Source organism: Cervus canadensis, chromosome 12, assembly GCF_019320065.1.
Source record: "Cervus canadensis isolate Bull #8, Minnesota chromosome 12, ASM1932006v1, whole genome shotgun sequence".
Taxonomy (NCBI): Eukaryota; Metazoa; Chordata; class Mammalia; order Artiodactyla; family Cervidae; genus Cervus; species Cervus canadensis.
In genome coordinates this window covers 23831610-23858070 of record NC_057397.1, presented here as the reverse complement: position 1 = coordinate 23858070, position 26461 = coordinate 23831610, and the positions used below count along the sequence as shown (strand labels likewise).

Genomic DNA, 26461 nt, shown 5'->3' with positions numbered 1-26461 from the left:
TTGTTCCATGTCCAGTTCTAACTGTTGCTTCCTGACCGCATACAGACTTCTCAGGAGGCAGGTCAGGTGGTCTGGTATTCCATTCTAAAATGTGAATCCTACTGCCTTAGCCTCACGTAACTGATAAGGTGTGAGGGCTTTCATTGGAGTCCAGAGTCATTTGAGGCAACAGCTTAATTCTGATGGAGATAAAGCCTATAAAACACTTTACTTAAGAGACTCTATTGGGAAGGCAGAAGCCAGTGTGAATCCTTCTCCTGGAAGGGCAAACTTCACTCTGGCAGTGGTTGAAGGTTTTTTATAGCTGATCTTTTGCCAGCTCCTCTATTTGTCTTAATGGGATTAGAGAAAGCAAGACTCACATTCACTTATCACTCAACTCATAGCCTTATCATTGGCAATTGTGTTATATTTATTTATTTGGCTGCATCAAGCCTTATTTGTAGCATGGAGGGTCTGTAGTTTGTGGCACATCGGCTTCTCTCTGGTTGTGGTATACGGGCTTAGTATTTGGGGTGTGCAGGCTTAGTTGGCCTGGCAGCACGTGGGATCTTAGTTCCCCGACCAGGGATTGAACCCATATCCTCTGCTTTGGAAGGCAAATTTTTAAGCCATGCTCCACCAAGGAAGTCCCATCATTGGCAGTTTATTCAGCTGTGGAATGGGGCTCAGGTCTTGGCCTTAACAGGGAAAATTTTAGGATCTGAAAAAATAGCGCTTATTTCACAGTTCAGTTATTTTACCTGATGGATAGAACACAATTTACCAAAAGTTCTAATACTTTATTATGTGTTTGTGTGTCTGGGTTTGAAAGGTGTGATACAATCTTGGTCAAGGAAAATCTGCTGGGGGCAGTGGTGGCGGTTTTTCAGAAAGGTTACTTTACTGATAAAAAGACACATACATAGATATCTTGCTTTTCTCCTGGTGCCTCATGTGACATGACATTTATTTTGTGATATATTAGAAAGATAACAGACATCAATAGACATGAAAGTTACAACCTTTTGGCAGTGATAATTTGAAGAGACAAGGACTTATGTGAAATAGACATGTCTATTTAACATTCATTATTAATATCTTTGATTAAAACTAGCCTTTATGAAGTTTAAAAATTAACTGGAAAATTTAAATTTACAGAATAATAATGGGTCTGTGTCCTGAAGATTAAGGAAAGGAGCCCCTGAACAGGAAACTAAAGGATCCTCCAGCATTGACATCCTGGTTGATGGTGATGGGTATGGGAAGGAATAGATCCAATATCCAAGCCTCAGGACAGATCTGATTCTGTAGCTCCCCAAGTGGATAAAAATCACCCACAATAAGAAAGAGCCCCAGTGTGTGAGGAGCAGGCCAAGACTCCAAGCAGCCCCGTGGTGGACCTGCCATGACCTCACTTCTCTTAAACAAAGGGTTGAACTGGTTGGTTCAGAAGCCCCCTCAGTTAGAGACCCTTCACCTTGATGGTGCTGACTGCTGGCCGCCATCCCAGGAAGGAGTCCTTGGCTAAGGCGTTCGGAAACTCAGGGGTGTAAGGATGGGACTTCCTGATTGCTGGAGCCACCCTAGGGCATCTCGTTCTTTTCTTCTCTGCAGGTAAAGACCTAGTGGAATGTGCTCCTCCTCACACCCTGCTCATTCTCCCACATCTGCCCTCTTTCCAGGCCCTGCTACTTCCTGGCCAGCGTTATTCTCTCTGCTCAGGACAGATGCAGCCTGGATGTCCCTCTGCCCAAGCCCTCCTTGAGGCCAATGACTCTCCTGCATGGCAGGTCTGTTTTCCTACAGAGATTCATCACCCTGAAGGCCTAAGGGCACCAATCCTTCTCCGCTTTCACTCAGTGACAGTCCTGCTTGAAAAGAAATTACACCCCTTGTGATGATGATTAATTTCATGTGTCAGCCTGGTTAGGCCCTGATACCCAATTTCAGGTCAGACAGCAGTTTGGATGGTACTGTGAAGGTATTGGTCAGGTGTGATTAGCATTTAAATCAGTAGACACCGAATAAAGCACATCACCCTCCATAAAGTGTGTGGGCCTTGTCTAATCAGTTGAAGGTGTTAAGGGTGGAAGACTGTGGTCCTCTAGTGGTTCAGATGGTAAAGAATCTGCCTGCAATGCAGGAGACCCAGGTTCAGTCCCTGGGTCGGAAAGAATCCCTGGAGAAGGAAATGGCTACCCACTCCAGTGTTCTTGCCTGGAGAATTCCATGGACAGAGGAGCCTGGAGAGCTACAGTCCATGGGATCACAAAGAGTCAGACACGACTGAGCGGCTAACACACCCCTGATAAAGCAGGAGTTCTGCCCCCAGATGGCCTTCGGACTTCAGCTGCACCATCAGCACTTCCCTAGGGCTCCAGGGTGCCTGCCTCACCGCAGATTTTGGACTTGCCAGCCTCTACAATTGCATGAGCCAATTCCTTCAAATAAGTTCAGTCTCTCTGTGCATGTGTCTCTGTCTGTCTCTACACACACATACACGCACACACACAACACAACACACCCCATTGGTTCGGTTTCTCTGGAGGACTCTGACTGACACACCCTCAAAGCACAAATCAAAGGCCCTCCTAAAACTGAAGGAGAATCAATAGAACCAGCCTCTTTTCTGGCTCGTCAGTGCCTCACCTGGTTTTTATGCCCTACCACTTACACAGACCGCTTTATGAATGACCATCCAGAGGAATTTTAAGATCTCCCTGGAGGAACCATGTGATCATGAGACTAAAGGAGGAAACTTGCTTTTATGTCTGAATTAAATTTTCAGATACAGTGATTTACTAAAGCAGCTTCCTCTCTCTGGATTGTGTTTTTGGTTGTTTTGTCTAAAATTTGCATTCCATTTCTGTTCTATTGTAAGGAAAAATTCTTCCTGGCTTTCTGTAAAATCACCTTGGTTGGTCTGAGCGTTTTGCCTAGTGTCTGGCACTATCCATGGCTGATTCATGTCAGTGTATGACAAGACCCACTGTGGTATTGTAAAGTGATTAGCCTCCAACTAATAAAAATAAGTTAAAAAAAAAAAAGTCTGGTATTAATGTCTGGCACACAATAGGATCTCAAACTCTTTTCTAGCACACTGACGGGACTCAGGTTAGGAGTGCCTGGTTAGGTGAGATGGGACAGTCACCTCTGTGCTTGCCTGGCAGCCCCTGAGACTGCCCCTCCTCATCTCTTCTCTGTTCTTCTCTGCAGCTGTGGGTGCAGCGCTCAGCTCCCCTAAATCTATCTGCATGGGAAATACCAACAGAAGAGAAGAAGTTACAGTTGAAAGGAAAGGAAATTCTAAATGTAAATTTTAATTTCTGAGCATTTGAAATTCTCTCTCTTCTCACCCACTCTTTAGCAAATAAGTAGGTGACTGTTTAAGACCTGTATCAACCTTAAAGCAGCAAAGAATTGCTGAGGAAAGAGAAGTGTTTACTCTAGATTCCAGTGAAATGGACCAGTGACTCAGGGACACAACCAAAATGAAAAAAAAGATTTTTCCCTCAAAAAGTCCACAGTCCAGAGGAAATAAAAACAGGTACATCTTTTTTTTTTTTTTTTTTTTTTCGTTTAAAGCATGGGTTACTGGGGATATATTGACAGGTTAAAAGAATAGATGAAAAATAAATCTTGAGGAAGGTGTAAAGTCTTGATCAAAGTCTCATGTTTCAAAGATGTCTGAAACAGAGATGGTCCCTACTGGGGGAATAATGGTAGATTTAACCAGTCAGTTTGCATAAAACCTATAAGCATATTTCCTTTATCCAAGCAGCTTTACTTTTAATCACTTGTCTTAAAGAAATAATAAGATAGGGTGGAAACATGTGTATGTAATTCATTTGATTACAGTGTGGCATATAATGGGAAAAGTTGGAAACACATTTGTAAGAGGCTGATTAAATTATGGTACACATATATTAGGTCTTCCCAGTGGGCACTAGTGGTAGAGAACCTGCCTGCCAATGCAAGAGACATGAAATGCAGGTTCAATCCCTGGGTCAGGAAGATCCCCTGGAGGAGAGTATGGCAGCCTACTCCAGTATTCTTGCCTGGAGAATCCCATGAACAGAGGAGCCTTGTGAGCTACAGTCCACAGGATGGCACAGAGTCAGATACAACTAAAGCGACTTAGCATGCACACACACACACATATATAAAGAAAGGCTATGTAATGATTATAAAAGATAAGGCAAAACCATATGGGTTGAAATGTAAAGATGTTTACTATTTACAGTGAATGATAAAAGATTACTTATATATAGTATATACTAAATTATATATCATATTAAATAGAGGGAGTTTGAGGAATTGTCAGAGTTATTTTATCATCATTATCATTGTTAACCATCCTTGTCATTTGGGGTCACATCCTAAATATCAGATGATTTACAAATGTTACCACATTAAATCCCCATGACAACTCTCTCTTAGATATTATTATTCAGAATTTACATATGAAAAAAATTAAGTATGGAATGCTAACTTGCCCAAGGTCTAACAGTTAGTGAGATGCAGAGCTGGACTCAAACATCTTTGCCTGACTTAAAAGCTCTCACTCTTTCAAACACTATAAATACATAAGATATGTTGTCCACTTCTAAAAAAAATAAGTTTGTAATCTAATGGGGCGAGAGGAGAGGAAAAAATATATGTAACTAAGGACGATGGTGGTGATAATGATGATGATAATTACTAAAGCTAATTTAGGTCTAACTGTTTGCCAAACTCTAGTCTAGGTGTTTTAAATTTAATCACATGTGTGAACTTCATGGTTTCTATGGTTACTATGTGACAGATATGACTATTATCATACGTTACAGAAAAGAAAACTGAGGCCCCAGGTCATACAGTTTTAGGACCTGGCTATTTAGTTACTCCATTTACACCACCTCCAAAGGTAGCACAAGAAAAGAACCAGTGAATTTTCATGAGATATCGAAGGACAGCATTCCTTCCAAATAAGGATTTATAAACTCGGAGGCTGGGAACCTCATCTGCCTGTGTTTTTAGGACCTAAAACAGAGCCTGATAAAGAAGCCTGCCGTAAATGTTTACTGGCTGGACTAAGCCCTCTAGTCCAGGCATTCTTATTCCAGCCAGAGGAAGCTTTTTATCAGGACCTTAGAGAACTGTGAGATTTGGGTGGGAGAGTAGGGTCCGAGGGGCGAGAAGGCCCATGAAGACGCAGAATAAACCCTGTGAGTTATATTCAGTCTGTGAAGGGCAGGTCCTGGAGAGAGAAAATTGAAAAGAGATGTTTGGTGAGAGTTCAAACCCATGAAAGAGCCTGTGGAAGATAAGTTTGGAGGTTAGATGAGCATAGGTGACAAAGGGCCTTGACTGGCAGGCAAAGGAGTTTGAATTTTAGTTAGTAAATAAAGACAGATTTATTAAGAATTTTATTTATTTTTTTTTTTAGCAAAAGCTTGACAGACACGGAATGGGACGTTAGTTAACATCCAGTAAGATCAAATGAAAGGTAGAGAAACTAGGAACAAGAGATCAACTAAGGGCATCATCCAGAAGTACAGATAAGAGACTGAGAATCTGAGCTAACAAAGTCATAGTGAAGATGGAGAAGAGGAAAGGATGTGAGAAAGATATTCAGAATGGAGAATTGACAAGTCCTTGGATCCTGTCTGTAAGTATGCATTGTGCTTTTTAAAAAATGACTATAAATTCTGTGACACTCCTCCTACTGGAGCTGGGGTTTATGTCTGCCCTACTTGAACATGAGCAGAGTGAGTCAGAAGAGACGCCATGTGACTCCCACGGCCAGGTTGTAAAGGCCCACGTGGCTTCCAACTGGCCATGCACCACGTTAGAGGTCTTACCACCCTGAGACACCCTCCAGAGGGGCCACGTGGAGGGCTCCAGGCAGTCATCCCACTGACTCCTCTCTCAGCCTCCCTGCTGCAGTCTGGGAGGAGAGTCTTCTTGAGCCCTCCTGCCAGTCGACACCACCAACAGCTGCCCTCAAGACAAACAGATGTACAAGACTCGACCATCTGAGCCTGTATGAGTGCCTGACCTTCGATATCGGGAAGTGTATTAAAACTGCATGTGTGCTTAGTCGCTCAGTCGTGTCTGAGTCTTTGCAACCCATGGACTGTAGCCCACCAGGCTCCTCTGTCCATGGGATTTTCTTGGCAAGGATACTGGAGTGGGTTGCCATTTCCTCCTCCAGGGGGTCTTCCTGACTCAGGGATCGAACCTGTGTCTCCTGAGTCTCCTGCATTGGCAGGCGGATTCTTTACCTCGAGTGCCACTTGGGAAATTATTGTTCCTTTAAGCCACTAAGTTTGGAGATGGATTTGTTACATAGTGATCGCTAACTGGCGATAGGGGGGTACAAGTTGGTGTTAGTAATTATGGCCAAAGAAAGGCTCACAGGGGATATGGTTATCCTATCTGTACCTTCAGTATTAGATCAGCCGCACCTAGCAATTGTGCATAAGCACACCTTTATTGACTAAATAAATCAGTTTCTTCTTTTATGCTAACATGTAACCTCAATAAAGTTTACAAATCTCAAGTGTACAGTTCAGGGAGATTTTAAATATAGATAGGTCCATGTGACCACTCCCCAAATCAAGATTAGACTATTTCCATCTGTTTGGAAGTCTCTCTTATGTCCCCTCCTAGCTATATTCCCCCCAAAGGTAGTACTATTGTTCTTTTTTATTTGAGGACAATTGCTTGACAATGTTGTGTTGATTTCTGCCAAACAATAACGTGAATCAGCCATAAGTATAAATATGTCCCCTCCCTCTTGAACTTCCCTCCTACCCTGCTACCCTATCCCCCCCTCCCCAGGTTGTCACAGAGCACCAGGTTGAGCTCCCTGTATTATACAGCAACATTTGTTGTTGTTGTTATTGTTCCGACTCTTTGCAACCCCATGAACCGCAGTACACCAGGCCTCCCTGTCCCTCACCATCTCCCAGAGTTTGCACAAGTTCATGTTCATTGCATCCACTGGAGGAGGGAATGGCAAACTACTCCAGTATACTTGCTGTGAGAACCTCATGAACTGTATAAAAGGCCAAACTTCCCATAAGCTGTCTATTTTAAAGCAGCATTATTTTAGTCTCTAATGCCATAAATCAGTTTTATTTGTTGATAAACTTCATCAAAATGGAATCCTCGAGTATGTATCCTCTGAAATTGTGAAAGTCCTTGTGCGGTCAGATCTCTCCAGATGACCATCCTCTCACTCTCTGTAGATTCCTGGCTTCACCCACATGACTATCCAAATCCTCTTAATTATAGGGCTTAATTAGTCCCTGGTAACTGAGTCTTCCTGACCTCAGTTCCGCCCGTAAACGGTAGCCTCCTTCTCCCCGAGTAGAGAAGACGGCTCCACGTCCAATCTGCTAGCCATCGGCTGTAAGTGGGAGGGTGTCCCTGCAGGACTCTGGGTGAGATCTCCTGTGCAACAAGCCCTTCCTGTCCGCCTTGTTTTCTCCGGGCTCTTTCTTCAGGCTCGAAGCTGAGCAACCACCAAGCTTGCCTGCAGGTCTGCGGTTGCAGCCCAAGGGGCACGTGTGTTGTGTGTAGTGATAGTTTGCTTTTCTTCACTGCTACGTAGCATTTCTCTGTACCACTGCCACAGTTTATCCTACTGTTGGTGGAGCTTTGGGTTAATAACTCTGAGTTATTATGTATAATGCTGCTATAAACGTGTTTGCAAATCTCTTTTGATCTATCCACTGACAACTCAATTACATCCTCCTTTTTTTCTAACAACATTTTAGAAACCACTAGCTCGCTCATTATATTTGTTTGCTTGATCAATATCTGGGAAGAATATCTTAAAATTTTTTACCGATATACAACAAGTGATTATTAATTTACCTGCTACTCTTTCACTAAGAGGCACATTTTAGCCAAGTATTCAGAGAAGGGGGGAAGGGAATTGTAATAGCATTATCTTTAAAACATCTTTGTCAGTGTTAGTTATCCCAAGTTAATGATGTGTAGAGCCTATGTTTCTTGCTCAGGAATGCCCCTGAGGTTTGGATGGTAGGTTTTATGGTCACCTGAGCTTCTCCCACTCTAGGTAGGATTCACACTGAATGGGAAACATGCCTTTTTACAATAAAAGTGAAGAAACATGATCATAACCGTGGAGGTGATTTATATGTGTGTTCTCAGGAAAACTAATTTTAAGAGAAAGAGCATATGTGGAAGTGAAAGATCTGCATGTTGATTCCTTTAAAGTGTTTTTGTCTGTGGACCACCTGGAAAATCTTTTCCCTCCTCAGAAAGTACTTGGATCCCAATTTCAAGACGGTTGGCTCAGTTCATCCCAAGCGGAACTCACCTGGAGATCAGACAATTGAATTTACTAATTAAAAAAATTAAACTAGCTGTTAAGGAAAAACTCATTAAGCACAGGAAAAGAAGTCCTGATACAAGATCCTTTGTTCCGTGGTTATACTTCTCAAAGTCATTCATCCATTTATCCAGCAAACATTTTATGAGCACCAGGTATGGATCAGGCACGGAACTAGGCTCTCAAAAGACAGCAGTGAACAGGGCCAGTATGTCCCCACATGCAGAAGTCTACAGTCAATAGAAAATGTTGAAAATAAGGGGAATTGATGAAGAGTCCTACAGAAGGAGCTCTGAGAAGAGACCGTGAAGTTGATCTCAAAGGACATTTTCATTGCTTTGGTTTACAACTTAAAAGATGTGTCATATGCAAGTGTATATAAATGTATGTTTAAATGTAACTTACTAATGAAAGCCATCAACCCTATAACCCCATGTGACTCAGACAGTAAAGAATCTGCCGGCAATGCAGAAAACCAGGTTCAATCCCTGGGTCAGGAGGATCACCTGGAGAAGGGAATGGCAACCCCCTCCAGTACTTGCCTGGGAAATCCCAGACAGAGGTATAGTCCACGGGGTCACAAAAAGTCGGACATGACTGAGCAACTAACACTTTCACTTCTTTCAACCCTATAGGAGATAGAACATAACTAACCCATGTGGACCTCAGATCCTGCAATGTCTTTGTTTGGAACCCTGTTTGCATTTCTATTGGTGTCTTTCATTGGGTATTGCCACCTGTCAGTAAACTTGATAGACACGTTCAAATTTCGTATATTTTACTTTCAAACTTAGGAAGAGACTAATAGTTTACATATTAACACTTAAAATCAAAGCCATGGTGGTTTATTTAAATTTACACATTATGATCCTTCACAGAGCTATAAACAGAACTCTGGTTCATTAAACTGGTAATGACTGCTCCCTGCTGAGAACATTTATTTCTATTTAGTCCTGAGCCACAGCCCATGCCTACCCACAAGCTCAGGGACCTTGAGTGAGCTGTTATCTGAGGTTTGCCAAAAAGTTTGTTTCAAAATAACTGTCCCCGTTAGCCTGCAGAGTTCCACAAAGGAACCAAAACTGCAATTGTGTTTCCAAGAGCCAGCTATTCTGAAATCACCTAACATGTCTGGCACATAAATGTTTATGAAAGCTGAATAGCAGGTAAAAGATTCCTTTAAAGTTGCAAATGTATTAGTCAGAAGATCAGTATATTAAGCTCTTATCAGTCTAAGAGAGATTGTGTTAATACTATTTAACTGTCCAGTTACCTAATAAGGAATCAAGGAAGTGAAAAGAGTAGCTTTTGCCCTAAAACCTCTCTGCCTTAAATGCCACAACCCTGGTTAGAAAATTTAAGAGGAAGCTGAGACTGTTCAAAGATTTGAAAAAAAAAAAAAAAATCACTCATTTTAAATGCCCCATAGACCAGAGCTGCACTCTGAACTCCCTTCTTCCAGTCCCCCAAAGTGCTAGAGGACCAAAAACAGTTTTGTTCTCACTAAAAGTCTTCCCAGTCAGTTGGTTCCTATGGACTCAGCTGAAACAGATTCCTGACCACCTCTGGGCTCTGTGGGTGCTGTGATCTATTAGTACTGTCTGCCACCGGCGTGGCAAGGAGGACAGGCAGGACAGATGGCATGTATTTGCCATTTCTGTGCCCCACAATGACGTTTCTGGCAACGAGCTGGGTCAACTTCAAAGTTCAGGAAATTAAAACCATCAACTCCCTGGTAAATGAGATTAGATTATTAGATGGATCATTTGATGCCTCACCCCTCTCTCCTTTAGGTGATTCATCCAAAAAACAATTTATTCACTGTAACCGCTTTGGATATTTTCTTCCTTAAATAAGACTGCAACATTTTTAATGGAAAAAAATTTTTTAATTTAAGTGTCTTGTAGTTTTTTTTAACTAAAGTTATTGGAAGGACTGATGCTGAAGCTGAAACTCCAGTACTTTGGCCACCTCATGTGAAGAGTTGACTCATTGGAAAAGACCCTGATGCTGGAAGGGATTCAGGGCAGGAGAAGAAGGGGATGACAGAGGATGAGATGGCTGGATGGCATCACCGACTCAATGGACATGAGTTTGAGTAATCTCCGGGAGTTGGTGATGGACAGGGAGGCCTGGTGTGCTGCGATTCATGGGGTCTCAAAGAGTCGGACACGACTGAGGGACTGAACTGAACTGACTGACTGATCAGTCCAAAGTACTACAATCCCACAATTCAGAACATTTACTTAAAATACCAATTCATACAATGTAAACCATAAATTAAACAGCAAATTGATGAACTGGCTGGTTACATTCACATGTATATTCCAGCCAGCCACTTAGTTTCCTTCCTGTTTCTTTCACTTCCATCCCCTATATCTTTAGGCAAGTTGTTTAAATCCTCTAAGCTGTGTATTTCCTTATTGTAAAATGAGTTTATAATAATTCCTTCTTTGCAGGTTGTTTTGAAGTACTGAGATAATCCTAATAAAGTACATATGATACATGCATGAGTAAATATCAGCTCTCATTATCACAGTTTAGAAAAACCTGGAAGGCTGAGTTTTTAGCTCATTCAATAGCCAAATGGAAGTATAATTAATTCGGTTGTTAGATCTCTTCTTTCTTTCATGATCACAAACCACTGACTTCTGATTTTGAAGGTTTTAAATACGTTTATGTTTAAGAATGTTCTACAAGTGGAAGGTCCTATAAGATCCACATAAATAAAGTCAAAGGGAAGTAGAAATTAAATTATATTTGAGCACAAAACACATCTGCAGAGACTGTAATGTTTGGAAAAATTTCTCAGATGCATGGGATTTCTCAGAGAAATTCTGTAATTCCACAAGCTATCATAGAGGCAGAGAGAAGAATCAGAAATATGGCTCTAATTACTCCAAAAACTATATTTAAAGATAACTATTCAGTTGCCTGGTAGCTCCCACCTTGGACTTTCCCTCACATTTTATCTTCCTCTCCTTCTAACTGTGAGCTGGCCTGATTATGGATTAAGCTATTTATCATCTTAGGATTGTTGTTTAGTCACTAAGTTGTGTATGACTATGTGACCCCGTGGACTGTAGCCCACCAGGCTCCTCTGTCCATGGGATTTCCCAGGCAAGAATACCTGAATGAGTTTCCATTTCCTTCTCCAATCATCTTAGGATATGTATGGGTAGCTCTTCTTTCAAACCCATTGATCATGTCTACATTTACAATATGGGAGAAATATACAAATATTAATGTCTGGTCATACTTGCTTTGTATAAAAATGTTTACCTGAAGCACAAACACTGCAACTTTCACAGAGCAAAGGTTCTTATTCATTTTGTGACATTATTTTTAATGTTAGTTTGGTTCTTTTGTGTGTGTATGTGTTGTGTATGTGTGTATTTCTTAATCAGAAAAGACCTTAATTTTCCTGTTCAGAACTCCCACTTGTTTTATTCTTCAAATGTAATGGACTTCATCATTTCACTAAGTAACTTAAAAACTTGTTCACTCATGTTTAGAAATTAAAGAATCAGTTTACATTAACCTTAATAGTATCTTTTTAATTTTGTGAATCAATTTAATTGTGAATCAATTATACTTAAATTTTTTTAATTTTAGCATAATTGATTCACAATGTTAATCAAATGTATTAAACATAATAAAAACATATTAATTTTGCTATACAGCAAAGTGATTCCATTATACACATATGTATATTCTTTTTATATTCTTTTCCATTATGGTCTATCACAGGATATTGAATTTAATTCCCTGTGCTATGCAGTAGGCCCTCGTTGTTTATCCATCCTAAATATACATAATAGTTTCCATCTGCTGACCCCAAACTCCCACTCCACCCCTCCTCCACCCCCATCCTTAATAGTATCTTGATATGTGTTGCAAGGTCTATTCTCTGAAATCAGATGCTGAGATGGAATTTGGGTGCAAATTTTTTATTAGGAATCCATACCTGTGAAAGGAAGGAAGTGAAAGTAGACTCAGGCAGAGAAAGAAATAACCACAGTGCAGGCCAGACAAAACCTCAGCCACAGGGCGAGAAAGTCTGGAATGAGGGCACTGACCACCTGTGCCCCACAGCCAGCTGAAAGGGCCATGCTTTCCCCGCCCATCACACTCAGTCACCAACACCCCAGGAGGGACGTGACCCCAGTGAGGTGGCTGCTCATAGCAGGCAGGTCCCAGGGTGGCTGACAGCAGACTGTCCAGTAAGCACCCTGCCTACAGTGACACGTGCCCTTCCTTACAGGGAGCTGGGGGTGTGGCTCTGTGTCCATTACCATCAGCCTCTGGACGTACTGTAAAACCGGTGGCCTCCAGACTGAGGTAAGTAAAACTGATCCACTGGAGACAGGAAAAAATATTAAGAACTTGCATGTATCTTCTACTTTATCTTCTGTTATTATGATTTATTGTTCAGTCGCTAAGTCATGTCTGATTCTTTGTGACCCCATGGACTGCAGCAAGCCAGGCTTCCCTGTCCTTCACTTTCTCTCAGAGTTTGCTCAAACTCATGTCCATTGAATCAGTGATGTCATCCAACCATCTCATCCTCTGTCGCCTCCTTCTCCCCCTGCCCTCGATCTTTCCCAGCGAGTTCTTTCACACTTTATGATATCCGTTCTTTATTAGTCATAAAATTGTTAGGTCATAATGGACAAATAAGGTAATCTTGTAAGGCTTTTTTCAATGTGAATATGCATTATTTATTTAAATGTTATGATAGAATGGACATGGCATAAAACTTAACCATTTAAACCATCTTTAAGTGTACAGTTCAGTAGTGCTGTGGATATTTACATTGCTGTGCAATGTATCTCCAGAAAGTTGTTCATCTTCGAAAACTGAAACTTTATTACAACTCACCATTCTCCCTTCCCCCCACCTCCTAGCAACCAACCTTTCCCCATTTCTATAAACGTGATGTTCTAGGCAGCTCATATAAGTGGAATCATAATGGCATTTGTCTTTTTGTGACTGGCTTATTCACTTCACATATTGTCCTCCAGGTTCATCCATGTAGTAGCATGTGGCAGATTTGCCTTCCTTGTATAGGTGAATAATCTTCCCTTGGATGGATTGACCACATTTTGTTTATCCGTTCATCCACTGGTGGACACTTGGGTTGCTTTCACCTCCTGCCTAGTATGAATGATGCTGTTCTGAATATGGGTATACAAATGTCTGAGTCTCTGCTTTCTGTTCTTTTGAACATATATCCAGAATGGATGCTGGATCATATGGTAATGCTACTTTCAACTTTTGGAGGAACCTCCACCCTCTTTTCCATGATAGCTGCACCATGAGCATTCCCACAAGCAGGACACAAAGGTTCCAACTTCTCCATCTCCTCGCCAACACTTGTGATTTTCTGCTCTTTTGATAACAGCCATCCTAATGGCTATAAGGTGATATCTCACTGTGGTTACTTCATCTTTTTAGCTTTTGTCTGTGATTGTAATACAAATGCTCTATTTCTACAGTGACAGATGCATGAGTTTACTCACTCAACCAGGAGTTCTGAGCAGAAGCAAGGGCCAGAGAATGTGCAGCCTTGCAAGTCCTGGGAGGGAGTTTCAGCATCTCCATGCCAACCTGGAAACTGTTGAATGACAAGTATGTAAAAATATATTGGGATGGTGATGAAATATCTTATCAATAACATTAGAAGATCAAAAGCTTCTAGGCAATTTTTTTTTTTTTAAGGGAAGTTCTTTGGGGCTCCAAAAAATAGTCTAGGCTCCTGAGACAAATGCTTGCTTCCTGGTTTTCAGCCAAAAACACACATAAAATTATTATTTGGCTTGTACAACACATATACACATTAAGACCTAAATTAAAATGTGCAAAATTCATACTTTTGGCAGAGTAGTAAAAGTTGCATGCATAGCAATAAAATGAAATAAAACCCAAATACATTTAAATTAATGTTAAAGAATAAAACCAAATGAAACCTAAAGACATTTAAATTACTGATTAGAAGAGAAGCATTTCTCCTTAGCTTTCTAGATGTTCTCAAAAGCAAACACCCAAGTTGGCACATAGAAAATGTCATTGTTTAGGTGTTTGAGGCAAATTTGAAATTATCTGCACTGGATTACCCAGTTTTTTGGAGACTGGCAACTCAAAAGACTGCATACCAAAAACAGCCCTGCAAGATGATAACAAAAAATAAATAGAATCAGACAGTCCCATTAGACACGGCTCTCTTCCACGTGAGTTTACCTGCTGAGTGAGTGTCAGAAGATACTAGTGCACAAGAGAACATTCCAAAAGCTCTCTGGTGGCTTTTGTACTAAAAGCCAAGTCATCTTTTCCTATCCAATTCCTTTCAAACATTAGAAAAGCCTGAGCAAGATTGAACGCAGATAGATTTCAAAGAGATACTTGGAGAGCATAAATGTTAGATATAATTATAAGCTCCTTAGTGCTTCCCTGGTGGCTCGAATGGTACGGAGTCCACCTGCAATGCAGAAGACCCAGGTTCAATCCCTGGGTTAGGAAGATCCTCTGTAAAAGGGAATGGCAGCCCACTCCAGTATTCTTGCCTGGAGAATCCCATGGACAGAAGAGCCTGGCAGTCTACAATCCATTGGGTTGCAAAGAGTTGGACACAACTGAGGCGACTTTCACTTTCACGAGCTCCTTATAAAAACACAGAAGACTGATATGGGTTAATCAATTACTACATTGAGTGCTACAGAAGAGTAACATTTATTCCAACAGAAACCAAGAGGTGACTTGAGACCAACAGAGGGTGAACCAGTGATGTGTTCCAAGGGAGACCTTGGACTAGATGGCAGCCATCGCAGGCTCTCAAGATCTGATCTGGCCCTTACAGGAGTGGCAACAGTGACAGAAAGCACTAACAGCTTTGGTTTCTAAGGCTTTTGTTCTTGTTGTTGCTTAGTTGCTAAGTCATTTCTGACTCCTTGTGACCCCATGGACTGTAGCCCACCAGACTCCTCTGTCCATGGGATTTCCCAGGCAAGAATACTGGAATGAGTTGCCATTTCCTTCTCCAGGGGATCTTCCAGACCCAGGGATCAAACCCAGTCTCCTGCATTGGCAGGCAGCTTCTTTACCATTGAGTCACCAGGGAAGCCCTTTTCTAAGGCTTTACTTGCATATATTTCCCATATGCTTTATAAACCCAGCTAGCTCATATTATCTCTAACTCCTAAAAGTCATAGAAATAAAGTACTATCAGTGAGGCCTGAGCCATTTATGAGGATCCAGGTGCCTGAAAACTACTCAGAGTTAGTGAAACCCTTGTAATAATAACCTGGACATCGCCTAGGGTGCAGGCCCAGGTGTGTTCTTCTCCACACTACCAAACGCAAAGCCAAATGTTCCATCTTCATAAAAGATGCATCTAGACCTGCCACATATTCATAAGCAATATGTGCAGGCGTGAATTTTCCATTTCTTGTCATAATAGAGCTATGATAAGGTAGTAAAACTACTCTCCTAGATGACAGTTAAAAGAAGATAAACCTTTACAATTAACATCGGCCACTTTCCTGAGATAAGGGAGGTTTTGTGGGTTTCTTCATGATTAAGTTGACACAGTGTGGGAAAAGCCCCCAAACTGAGGTCAGCTCCATTCCTCATTGGTGATCCTATCATGCTTAAAAAGATAGGTTGTTTAGCAGTGATGATTTTATGATCAGATTGTTTCAATCCATTCTATAACAGTAGATAAAGTTATTTAAAAAGACAAGCAGTAAAGTCAAAAGATTTTAAAACTTGTCTGAGAGCACTGATGGATGAATACTAAGAAGAGTGCCTCAGACTTTGTAATGTAAAATTCAGCTAACTTGTGTGCTTTGGGCCCCTGCTAAGGGCTGTTAGCTGCCAGAAGAATCACAGTGGGCACTGCCTAGACCCACAGGGTTCCCAAGCCTAGAGTCTAAAAGACATAAAGGACACACGAGGGTACAGCCACTCTGGGTTTAGAGTCAGATCTCATTTATTAAGGGATCCAGATGTCTTATATCCACTTTTTAATGGTGACAATATGGGCTTCCCTGGTGGCTCAGTTGGTAAAGAATCTGCCTGCAATGCAGGAGACCTAGGTTCGATCCCTGGGTTGGGAAGTTTCCCTGGAAGAGGGCGTGGCAACCCACTCTATATAATATCACTTGTGACGACTTCATTTACGGTTTGTTTTACTAAGTGCTAATCAATAAGGCACTGTGCTAAGCACTTGTACATGTGGATTCTTTTTCAGTTTAACGCTTAAAAAATATGAAGTAGGTACTATTACTATTTCCATTTGACAAATGGAGCAATTGATACATAGAAATAGTAACTAGGAGGTAAAATTTATTATATTGTTGATCTATTTAAATCTGTATGGTGTAATTAGAAAAGAGTCACCAGGGTCTAAAGCCTGGTAGCCTGGCAATTAAAGCCCTGAGTTTCAAAATACCCCTAGGAATGGAAGTGTATGTACACTGAAATATATATATATATATATACACATATATATTATATATATATACATATATATATATACACACACACACATACATGTGTGTGTGTGTAGTTCTTTTCTTTTGGCCCCACCACCTGGCTTGTGGGATCTTAGTTCCCCAATCAGGGATTAAACCCAGGCCACAGAAGTGCCGAGTTTAACCACTAGATCACCAGGGAATTCCCTGAAATATATATTTTTACTAAATGCATATTCTTTTCCCACCCCCTCCTCCAATGTCTGGTCGTAAGGAGAAGTTCTCTTTAAAAAGAACTGCCAAAGCATCTTGAGTTAATCTGGGTAAGCCTTTCATTTTGAAGCCTAATGAACATCTCAACTCACTCTTTCCTTTTACCATCAATCTCTCCAGTTTCTCATGTCCAAGCTGTCCTCTTTTTTCTGAGGTATCGAAACACACGTGGCCAAATCAAACAATAAAATTTCCAGGAGCTCTGACTTTGCAGAGCCCTGTGGCTGGGAGCAGACTTACAGGGCCGCAGGCACAGCGCTGAGCCAATCAGGCTCCTTCCCACACTTCCAGTTCTTATATAATACACACAGACCCCGTCTCTGTTACTAGAAGAGTTAGAGGAATTGGTGATGTCCTTCCAGATAGACCTGTTTGTCTATTGGCCACATCTTGAAATGAGCTTCACTTAGATCCAGTGGAAAAGTCCAACAGAGGAGAAGGCAGGGTTCTGGCTGAAGAGGAAAGCCTTGGGTTTCCTGTCTGTAACCTTGACAAAGCTGTTAAATGTCCAGGGATGACAGCAAAGAGTGCAAGGAGAATTCTGAATGTGACAGCCAGTCTGCCAGCTATTTCATCCACACACCGCAGGCTTCACAGACTGCCCAGAAACACTCATGTCTACACAGCAAGAGGGAACCCCGGGGCTGGGTGCTGACCAGGGAGGCAGCCATGGTGTTATCAGGGTCATGCCAGACTGCATCTGGGACTCAACCCACTGTGGTTTTTAAGAATGTGGGGTACATGAGGCAGAAAGCTGGGTTTGAGTCTGTGCTCTCACTACCACGCATGTGATTTGGAGAAAATAACCTTCTGAAACCTTCTCTGTTCAAGAGAGATGTGACTCCCCTTCTCAGGTTTTCTGACTATGAAAGCAGACAGTGCATGAAAAATTAATAGAAATCCTGGCATGTGGGACACACTTGATCAGTTCAATTCAGTCACTCAGTCATGTTCAACTCTTTGCAACCCCATAGTCTGCAAGATGCCAGGCTTCCCTGTCCCTCACTAACTGCCAGAGCTTGCTCAAACTCATGTCCATCGAGTCAGTGATGACATACAACCATCTCATCCTCTGCCATCCCCTTCTCCTCCTGCCTTCAGTCTTTCCCAGCATCAGGGTCTTTTCCAATGAGTCAGTTCTTCTCATCAGTTGGCCAAAGTACTGGTGTTTCAGCTTCAGCATCACTTTATAGATGTTACTTTTTCTTTTGTTTGACTTTGATAACACCAGCATTAGTATGTTTTTCCCTCAGTAAATCACACTGAATGCTTTGGTATCATCACAACAGACTTTATCTTCCCTACGCAACTGTTTAGTGTCTCTTATTGATGTTTAAAGTAGAGATCAAGTTCAAATATGTTTTCAATAAGGAAACCCCAGTGGTAGTAATTACTTTAGTCCTGACTGTGGAATAATTTCATACAGATAAAAATATATATTGAATGTAATAGGGACAGCAATTCTATTTTTTAAACTCAAATATTTAAAAATTTAAATAAGCCAACCGGTTTTTGAAAATTCTGCAGAAAAGATTTTCTTCTCTAAAATTGATAAGACCCTGTTAAGTTACTTTTAGCTTTTCAGAAATAGGACGGCATGAATAAAAGATGTTCATCTAAAATATTTTTGTCCTTGAGGGCAAGAAAAGAGAAACCACAACTTAACTTGCCTGCACCCTCCTCCAGGATCCAGTGCCTGGTACCAGATATTGGCCTGTAGAGGGCTCTGGGCAGTGCCCCCCACTTGCTCTTGACTGCCATGCCACCAGACACCCTACCTTGCAATTTTATCTCCCCAAACCTATTAGCTTTCCAAGTTACTCTCCAATAAGCCTTTCCCTGCTACTGAACTTACTTTCTTCAGCTTCTACAACTTTTACAGTCTAAGCACATACTCAGTGCTCTGTCAACCACTGTTGAATCTCAGCAATTCAGCTTTGTCATCCCCAATCAGGTTACAAATTCCTCAGTGGTCGAGACTTCTTTTACCCCGCACTGGTAAGATGGAGTAATTGTTCAGTGCTTGTACTCTAAAATGGGACAGTCTGGGTTCAAATCCCAGCTTCCCACGTGGTACCTGTGACCTTGAGCAAATGGTAGGAATAATATGAATACTTTGCCTCATTGGGATGGTGTGATTTAATAACATGAAATCTTAGGAAACGGCTCAGCCTGTCTCAAGTGCTATGTCATTGCTAGCATTTGTTACTGTGCTGGGCCACATAGTGAAATCTCTTGGGTCTCTGTATCAGTGAACATGGGAAGCTGCAGATGAGGCCAAGTGTGGATGAAGAGATGGTTCTGCACAGAACATGTGGGACACAGAGGGAAAGAGTCACCCAGGCATTTATGGAGTAGAGTGTGCACCTTAAGGGCTGTATGAGACTCATCGCTCTCATGGTCCAGTCTGTGGCACATGGAGGGTATTCAATAGATGCCTGTCAAATTAGGCAATCACTGGACTACTGAAGGAAGTCCATTTGGTAGATGCCTCCAAAGGCACACTGCTGCTACATGATGGTCCAAGAACAATTGTAAAATGAGAAACCTCATTGGACTGAGAAACATGGTGGTATTTGAAAATGGGCCAGCAAATTCATCATCTCACCAGGTCTTGCTTGGCTCCATTAGTGTCCTTGGACTGACTTCTGAATAGACTGACTGTTATGAATTTAGCAAGCTTGGAGCATCATGACGGCAGCAGCAAAGATCACAGAGACCACATTACAGGATCACAGCATCACACCTTCTCATCACCCCACCATCCCACCAGGCTTCCCTACCTTTGACACCTTCTAACTGGGAACCAGCCTGGAGATGCCCTCTCCATTAAGCCTAAACTAGGACTGAAGACACAGCTAATGAGGTTCTGAGTTGAGCTTGAGTTGTCCCTCAGTAACCTCCCCCCTTGCCTGACCTGAGAAGGTGACTTTAGACTTGATTTCTGAAGTCAGTTGTCCACACACCTCTCTCCCCCATGTGTCCCAGTCTCAGAAAATAATATAGTGACCCATCTGTCTGAGCTCCTCCCCTACTCTGGCAACTTCTTCCTCCTTCCTGAATCCTGCCCATCCCGATCCCTGCTTCCAATGGGGAGGCCTCTTTCCTGAACCCCTGTCTGAATCCTACCATTGTCTTTGCTCTGCCCACCTAAGAAGACACACCTGGATCCTTTGGTGCTGGTTATTGACAGAAACTGTGACTGAAGGCTGAGTTTTTTAGATACCATGCGACCTGAACCTCCACTTTTACCCAGGCTGCTCCCAAGCATTAATGGCAATCCAGCAAGTGAAGCTCATGAGAGATCATAGCTCCTTCCCCATATTCCTGCCTCAACACAGAGTCCCAAGATGTCACAACTAGAGTAGGGTCCTACCCCGATGGCCCCTCTGCTAAAGTCCCAAGTGTGGAGAACGTCCAAAAGCCCAGAGCCAAACCTTTACTCGTAGGCTGCTCACCATGAAAGTCATTTCCCAAATGCCATCCACAGTACTTTGTTTTTTGTTTTTTTGGTCATGCCATTTAGTAAGAAGAAAATGTTGCTGAGAATGATGTAGAAAACATTTTTTCAAGCTTATACCATATACCATCATACATTTTATATATGAATTTTCTCTGGATGAATATTTTTATTGCTTCCCCCAATTTTTATTGTAAATTACTCTGCAATAGCCTTTTACATACAAATTTGTACATGTGTCCATTTATTTCCTTGGAGTGTATTTATGAAAGCAGAATTGTGGAGTCAATATCATTTTTAGGGCTTTTGATATATTGGATATGTATAGTCTTTCAGAAAGATTTTACCTTTCAGAATTCTGTCGAGTGTGTTTGAGTCATAGAATTCTAAGACTAATAGGAGCCTTGGGAATCACCTGCCTAAGTTTTACTTTGAAGATGTGTCTACTAAGACCAGAAATGGTAAGCCATTTACCTAAAGATGGAGGTCAGAATGTAAATTTTGACTTGTGCATTTTTATGACATTTTTCCTTGCACATTGCTTTCATAAGATTTAAGCAGCCAAAATTATGAGCTTAAGGACTTAAATCTAGACAACAAATTCTGTGTTTTCATCATCACTCCTATTTCTAAGTCTAATATTCCATGCCACATTATAAACTCATGAAATAGAGTTTCAATATTCAAGGAAGATCTCAAGCTTTCAATTACCAAGAAGGAAATTCTACTTGGAAAAATGCCTGAGCTTAATCCATGGTCCAGCCTTCTGGTCTCTCTTTCAAAACCATCTGTTTTATTGATGGACAGAGCTGGGCTCAGAAACCAGATGTGTTTTCCAAAGAAGTTGCTGTTATTCTAGAGGACAGAATGTCTGACTCATGACAAAAGGCAGGAATTTTCTTGTTTATATTAGTTGTTAAATGTGGAACAAATCGACAATATGTCTCTTCTTAAAAATACTTTGGCAGGCTGTAGCTCTTTTCTATTTACAAATCTTTGCTAACATAATTATAAGATTGCTTGCCTTAAATATCTTTCTCTGAAGTTCGCTAGCCTGTAGCTCCCACCACACAGCCCAGAATCCTGTGTGCTCTGTGGAAATTTTCACAAATACAGCACTAACAGCAAACAAATGTGCCTTCTCATTTTTGCTCTCACATAATAGGGCTCAAGGACAGAAAGATTAACTGGATGTAGAAAGTTTCTAATGATCACAAATATTTTAAGTTTAAGACAATAGAGGAAAGGTACCTAGGCTGATCATTCCATATTTTAATTCAACAAATATTTATTGAGTCTTAATTATATATCAAGTACTTTGCCAGACAGTAGAGCTAAAATACGAAGGTGAACAAAACAGACGTGAACATAACTTACAGTGATGTTTTCTTTTGGGGAGGGTTTTGATTGCTTTGCTTAAGTCTAATTTACAAAGAACTTAATCTGTTTAGCTTTGTTTCCTTGTAAGTCCAAATATAACATCTTAAACCTTCAATCAGTCCTCAGTGAAGTCTGTGCTGGTTCTCTCTCTTGCAGCCTAAAAGCTTGAAAGTATCATGCATTTCTCCTCTGTCAGGTAGAAAGTACACAGGGCTTTAGAAAAGAACAGATGTGACAGTTTTATTTTCCCCTGAGTCTATTCCAATAAGACTGACAATATCCCATTCATTGATGCCAATCTTGATCTGCATAGAATGGAGAATCCATTCTAAGTTAAGATGGAGTCTTGGTACAATGATTTGGCTTATTATACACTGCCAGGAATCTGTAATTCCAAAATATGTTCAGTAGGTCTTGGCTGACTCATGCTTTTTTAAGTTCTAAAATTTCTTCTAAGAGATCTCTCTATCACTGTAATAAGTTGTTTTCTTATACAAAATTTCCTTTTAAAAGTTATTTGCACTCTTGAGTTCAGTCACTCAGTCATGTCCAACTCTTTGAGACCCCATGGACTGCCACACGCCAGGCCTCCCTGTCCATTGCCAACTCCTGGAGTTTACTCAAACTCATGTCCACTGAGTAGGTGATGCCATCCAACCATTTCATTTGCACTCAGGCCAATCAGTAAATGTTTTGCAGGCTCAGGTTAAGGCATAATCAGGTAAATTATTCCTTAACTTTAATCCTAGATTGTGATATAAAATGCTATAAAATTCATGCTTTTTAAGTGTAAAAAATAATAACTTTAATCCAGAAAATTTCATTTTGGCATATCTTTTAAAAGAGCTAACAAACTCCCCTCCCCACCCCACCCCTGCACTGCTCCAGTAAATCCATACAAGACAACAAGACTCTAGGTCTGAAGAGTTCCAGAACCTTCCCGACCCTCGTCTCCCCCCTCCCCCTGCAAATCCACTGTGAAAGGTCATTCTTCAGTGTTTCATTTCTTTTCATATCTTCAGGTGTTTCCTATGACTATAGGAAGACTAAGTCTTCGTTCATTCATTTTCCATTTATTCAACAAATATTGGGAGGAAAAAATTTAAATATCTAGCACTGTACTTACTTTGTAGTGTCCAGAGTGATTTAAGAATCACTGTGTCGTAACAACCTATAATGGGAGAGAATCTGAATAAGATTCTATATATGAACCGCTTATACCTGGCACTAACACAACATTGTAAATCAACTAAGAAATCAACTGAGAAAAAGAAAACGACTAACGTGTCCAGAGAGCTCACTTTGCTACAGGACAGCACACAGGCTCAGACTCTCAGCACAGATGCGCGTGGATTCAGAGACCTCATCCAGAGTCAAGCTTTAGTAATAATATCAAAGATACAGGTCACTGTGAGTCAACACACAAAGTAGAGAGAGGTCTGTCACCCTCACGCAGTCTTGGGGGTCTTCCCAGCCATCGCAGGCCTCCTCTGGCCACATTAACTCAGACAGCAACCTGAGAGATGTGCATCACTGTCACCGAGGAGCGCCTTCTCAGGCAGGACGTTTTTCCATCAAAGGAAGTCGCACAGCTTCTGTGAGAAAATCCAGGATTCCAGGGACACCGTGCCCCACAGATCCCAGCTTCGTTTCCCACAAGCAGTCAGTCCTGCACAAACGATATCGCCTAAAAAACATTTAGCTTTTTTGTCAGGGACACCACTAGGGTGTTTGCACAAAGATTACGAAGAGATCCCATGGGAAGAGACAGAAGGAATTGCAAACCTACTGCTTCATTTGTAAACCTCCCATTACCCAATGTGAGACCGGCTCCAAAAGGAAGACAGTGTGACCCGCCCTTTTCCACACTGGCCCCAATAAAGGCCCTCCTGCTCGGTGTCTGTTGGCAGAAATAGGAGACCAAACCTGGGTTTAGAAGCAAAGGAAGGCTTTATTCTTTGATTAAAGGATGAACAGGTGGGAGCTCTCTGGCTAGAGCACAGGCTTTCCGCCACGCAGGCTGTGGGAGAGGCTGCTTTAGAAGTCAGAGGGGGAAGGGGTGGTGTTCTCCAGGGAAAGACAGAGCTGTGCTGTTCACAGCCCCAAATCACGGCATCTGGCATAGGCCCCTCCACTCAGTTCACTGACGCCATCTTGGATCCAGGTGCCGTGTGCAGCCCCGCTGCACTCAACCCGCAGATGCCAATGCCGCCATCTTGAGTGGAGATGGCATAGCCTCCATTTGGAACCAGGAATTCCGGAGGGAAGAGCCTGGCGGCAAGGCCTCCATGCAGCATCCCAGGAGCAAATGAAGCTGAACTGAGACAGAGGGGAAAACAAGGTAAGACTTTATTTTATTCTCTGGGTTCTATCTTTATCCCACACGGATTGTTAATGAGCTTTGTAGTGAGGATGGAAGACCAACAGAGACCTAGCGGGGATTAGAGTTGGTGATTTTTGTCCAGCATTGGCCTTGACAAGTCAAACTGAACCATTGTGTTAGTTGCACAGAAGTTGAGAGGGGAGAAACTGCCCACTGTTACATTTCATGGGGATTTTGCTAAATATTTTTGCAGCAAGGGTCCACCCACCCCAGCCCCCCAACCCATGCCCCACATTCCCTTCAGAACAGACACCATTTCCACTGCAGCTCCTGGCCTGGAGGGTCCCTGCAGGGCAGGCCTGGGGCTGAGTGTTTGCAGGTAGCAGCTCATTGAATTAACAGGCCTGAGGGTTGATACTACTAACCTCTCACCAGTCTGAGCTCCTGAGGCTCTAAGAAGTTACACCCTTGCTCCCAAGCCTGCCAGTCTCCACCCAGGCCAAGGTCAGGGTCTCAGTCACCACCCTCCTCCAAGTCAGGGTGGGGGACCCAGGAGGGGGTGCCTTAGATGCTTCAGGGGCCCTTCACTCTCCTGAGGCCCCAGAAGCTATAGAAGAGAATCACCCCCAAAGAGCCAGCTCTCTTTCTAGACCCTTCTCTGGATTGGGGGGAGGGTGACCCACATACCCAGCAGCCCAGTTTGCTAGGGAGAACACTGGTTAAAGCATTCCATAGAGCACAGGGCCTAGATGAGAGATGCCAAAGGGAGGTCTTAGAGAAGCGTATCTTGGTCTATACCAATCATGAATCTTGACTCACCTCTGAAAGGTCCCAGAAATCATAACTTTCCCTATTCAGGCATCTTCTAAAGTTTATGATAAACTGTCAATTATTATTGCAGTTACTATAATAAACTGTAAATTCATCAAAAGACATCAGTGTTGGAGGAAGCTGACATGGAGGGGTGGTGATTCCTAGCAGTATAGATTATCTCCTGAAAGATGCTCAAGGAGACACTATGTTTTGATGGCCTTGACTCTTCAGTTCAGTTCAGTCGCTCAGTCGTGTCAGACTCTGCAACCCCATGAATCGCAGCACACCAGGCCTCCCTGTCCATCTTGACTGTACACACGAGCAAAAATCGCAGCCCCTCCGTCCCTATTCCCAGGGCTAGTGGTGTTTCAGAGCATTTCCATGAATTCAGAACTCTTTGTATTGAATGAACTCATGCTACACTGCAAAAGGCCCTTCTGGCATTGTTCATAAGTCCTAAAGAACAAAATAAATAAAGATTTTTGTGGTGATAAGATAATACTTTTCCAGGAGTAAGACACACAAAAAAGATTTTAATCATATCAATTTTGTAATTGAATTTGGGTATTTTTTTCCTCCTGCTGTAATAGAGACAATTTTTAGAAAGAAATTGGATGTATGCAACCAAGACAAAGAACATTTTGAGGCAACACACATCTGTGGCTACTGAGTGCATGTTTTGAATTACATTTAAATTGCTTGAAGAGCATTTGGCAAATGGAAAATTTTAAGTTGGTTTAAGCTTTTCCATGGACAATTTAGGTTTTGTACTGTTATTGTTATATCTGTGCTTTTGCATTCAAATCTTTTCAACCAGCCTGGAAAAGAGAAAAAACATTGTGTTAAAGGCTTTTTAATGACATAGTAACTCCTCTTGACAAACAGTGGATCTGTTCCATTATCTTATCTGCCAAAAAAGAAATATCTTCCAGGAGAATAATATGTGCTTAATCATGAAAGCTTTCAGCTTTGAAAGCTTCAAATGATAGAATCAGCAACAGAAATAAGTACTCTACATCCCCAAATTAGATGTGTTCTTTTGATTATCTTGCAGTAACATCTGTGGTAACAATACTTTCTGGAAACCACTGCTGATATACTCAAATAGCTTTACTAAGTTGGCCTGGTTTGTCATATGAAAAATCAATGACTTAAACAAACATGGGATTGCCCCTCCCCTCGCCATTTGCCCTTTGGCCTCTCTGCTCCACTGGTGGGGTTGGGGGTGGGGTTGCCATCAGCACCATCTCTGGAATGGCAGTCCTCAAGTTCAAATCCCTCGCCACGGAGGTGACTGGAATCTCAGGAACAGTGAGGCCAGTCAGCTCCAGTGAAGCCATATTTATTTTTGCTGCCTTGAGAATTGCAGAATTATCATCAAAGCACAATTTATAAATTAGAAAATGCACCCA

The 26461-nt window shown here is 41.8% G+C and overlaps 2 long non-coding RNA genes across 2 annotated transcripts in view; one reads left to right on the top strand and one right to left on the bottom strand.

Annotated features, from left to right (window-relative positions):
• The first annotated feature begins 3320 nt into the window (after positions 1–3320).
• Positions 3321–26461, top strand: part of LOC122451363 — a 43707-nt gene continuing 20566 nt past the window's right edge. The window contains exons 1-5 of the long non-coding RNA XR_006272384.1: positions 3321–3529; positions 5411–5632; positions 12594–12670; positions 13828–13960; positions 24078–24254. This is a non-coding gene — a long non-coding RNA (uncharacterized LOC122451363). The remainder of the gene's footprint in view (positions 3530–5410; positions 5633–12593; positions 12671–13827; positions 13961–24077; positions 24255–26461) is intronic.
• The window catches only part of LOC122451364, a 53945-nt gene continuing 51490 nt past the window's right edge, over positions 24007–26461 (bottom strand). Inside the window, exon 3 of the long non-coding RNA XR_006272385.1 lies at positions 24007–24232. This is a non-coding gene — a long non-coding RNA (uncharacterized LOC122451364). The remainder of the gene's footprint in view (positions 24233–26461) is intronic.